Here is a 2,642-nt window from a genome sequence, read left to right as displayed (position 1 = left end):
TTGTCTCCCGGGGCATCTTGCTTCATCGGAGCACCGTATCTTCCACGCCCTCGCCCCTTGAAGAGGAGCAAAGCCCCACCCCCAGCCCTGGCCAACCAGGTGTGGTCCCGGTGCCTGCGGTGACAGCCGGGTGTGGGGACCTGCGTCGAGAGATGGGCCCCGATTCCAGGACTTGCTGGGGGGACCAGGCTGCCCTGTCCCCTTAGAATCCGACAGTGGGCTGGCCTTTGCTGCAGTGACCAGTTGGATGACACCCAGCTTGCCTGCTAGATGTCCCGGCAGCCTCCAGCCCTGATGTTGCCCAGAGGCTGGAAACCTGGAGCCTGCCCCAGAGTACCTGGCAACTGAGGCTGGAGAAGGCCCACCTGCCCTGGTTTCTCCCCGGAGCACGTGACCGGACTCTGTCTCGACCTGTGTCATTAACTGGGCGCCTTGTTCACGCCCCACCGCTGGAGCGGGACGCCCTTAGAACGTTGCATTTCTCTGTTGTCTTCAAATCCTGCTGAGGGCTTTTTTTGTTTTTTTAATAAATGACTCCTTTCTAGCCTTTGTCACATGAGCCTCACTCTCGGGTGCTGGTCCCAGGGTCAGGGTCGCTCCGCCCTCCTCCCAGGACCCATGAGAGGCACTGGGCTCCTGGTTGCTAGTTTTTTGTGTCTTTAGACGCCAATGTTTCTCCTGCAACAGCTGGCTCTGGGCCTCCTATGAGGTGGGGGTCTTGACACCCCCCCTCCCCGTTCCCCCACACACACTCCTGCGCCTAGCTTGCCAGGCTGTCTGGGGTGGTCCTTGCCAGGTAAGGTTCCCGTGAAGCCTGCTTGCAGCATTTCAGCCTGGGCCAGCCCCCCTCCTTAGTAACTGTCCCCTTTCTGATGTGAGCTAATGGTGTGACAGCATGGCTTATCCAGAGCCCAGCATGTTCCATCACTGATGAGCGCGGCTTCCTGAACAGGGCCAGTTGGTTCTTTGGGGACGGGGGTGGAGGGCTGGGGTGGGGTGTCTGTTCTAGCTGACTTTCATGGCGTGCCAGGTAAGTCACATCATGGAGCAAGCTGTAGCACTAGCTCCCTGTGCAGGCAGGAGGGGTTTTGCCAGTCAAGCGTTCAACACATGCTAGGTCTGCTCGCCACTCGCACAGCCCGTTTCGCTCCGTCAGGCCCAGGTTGTGTGGAGATGCCAGCACAAGGCACAAGAAGCAAGCACGAGAAGGGGAAAGCCCTCCCGGGGAAAGCCTGGTGCCCACCACCCTCCCCCCTCCTTGCATTTCTCTGCAGTTCCCAGCAAGGAACTCATTCCCAGAGCAGAAAGGCTTGGGACTTTCTTACTGAAATGCTACAACATCCTACCCCACTCCCTGTTCTGGGACAGAAAGAAGCTGGTAAGAAGTTTTCATTCGTGCAGAAATTAAAAAACAGAAATGTACTCATCCACTAGATTTCATTTTTCGATTCATAGCAACCCCGTAGGGCAGGGTAGAACTGCCCCCTTTGTGTTTGGGGGCTGTCGTCTATACGGGAACAGAAAGCCCCTTCCTTAGAAGGGCTTAAGGTGGGTTTGAACTGCTGGCTCTGCAGGTAGCAGCCCATTGCACAGCCACTGAGCCACTGGAGCTCAAGCTTCAAACAAAAGCAGACGATCAAGGAGTCATTCCCAACTCCTAGGGAGCCTGCAGGACAGAACTGCCCCTGTGGCTTTCCCGAGACAACCTTGTCACAGGAAGAGAGAACCTTGCCTTTCTCCTACGGAGCAGCTGGTAGTTTTGAACTGCTGGCCTTGAGGCTGCTGGCTTAACACCTAACCCACTGTGTCACCAGGACTCCTGGAGCTCCTTCTAGTTTTAGGCAACTTACAGACTGTCTTCTACCCCTAGGTGGCACCAATGACTGCACATAACTGCTAACCCACAGGTTGGAAGACTACCCACCTGTGGAGGCTCGGAAGCAAGCCCTGGCTCTCTGCACTCATTAAGGTTGAAGCCAGGGAAACCCTGTGGAGCATCTACTCCTGGGGGATTATGGGAAATGGAAGGGTTTCTCCCAAGTTGTCTTCCCCCAAATATATGCGAAACGTAGCTGCTGGCGAATGACTATACACTTGGAGGTCATCAAGAATAGATCAGGGGTCATTCTCCCTAAGAGCTATCAGCCATCTGGAGCAAGCAGACACCACTGTTTATCCCACAACAAGTAGGACCCACTCCCTTCTGATAAGGATAGTAGTTGTCTGTTTCCTTGTAGGAGACACGAGAGAGGTCAAACCCGCCCAAGGATGACCAAGGTTAGGCTGCCATCGTGGATTTAGGGTCCGCCCATCTTGTCACATGTGTACCCCTTGTCCCTCCCATTCCTATGGGCACACCCCTAGCTCATCCCCTTCCTGTCACTCTTATGCCTATCATAGATCCCCTTCCTACGATGTGTATGTCTATTGTACTGCCCCTTCCTGTGACGTGTGGTTACCTGTAATCGTGTCCCCCTATGGAGATATAACCCTTGGTTAGCAATAAAGTAGAGGCTCTCTCTGGTTCTCGCCCCGGGGGGCTCTCCTGCTCTCGCTCCCGAGGCTCGCTCCTGCTCTTGTGGCCGGGCTCCCCCCACGAGGACCACCAAGCGGGGATGAGGTGAGCAAGCTACCATGAACTG

Source organism: Echinops telfairi, unplaced genomic scaffold (genome assembly GCF_000313985.2).
Source record: "Echinops telfairi isolate 266 unplaced genomic scaffold, ASM31398v2 ScPeMD7_7412;HRSCAF=8450, whole genome shotgun sequence".
In the NCBI taxonomy this organism is placed as follows: Eukaryota; Metazoa; Chordata; class Mammalia; order Afrosoricida; family Tenrecidae; genus Echinops; species Echinops telfairi.
The sequence above is the reverse complement of the archived record's forward strand: the minus strand, read 5'-3'. Positions refer to the sequence as shown.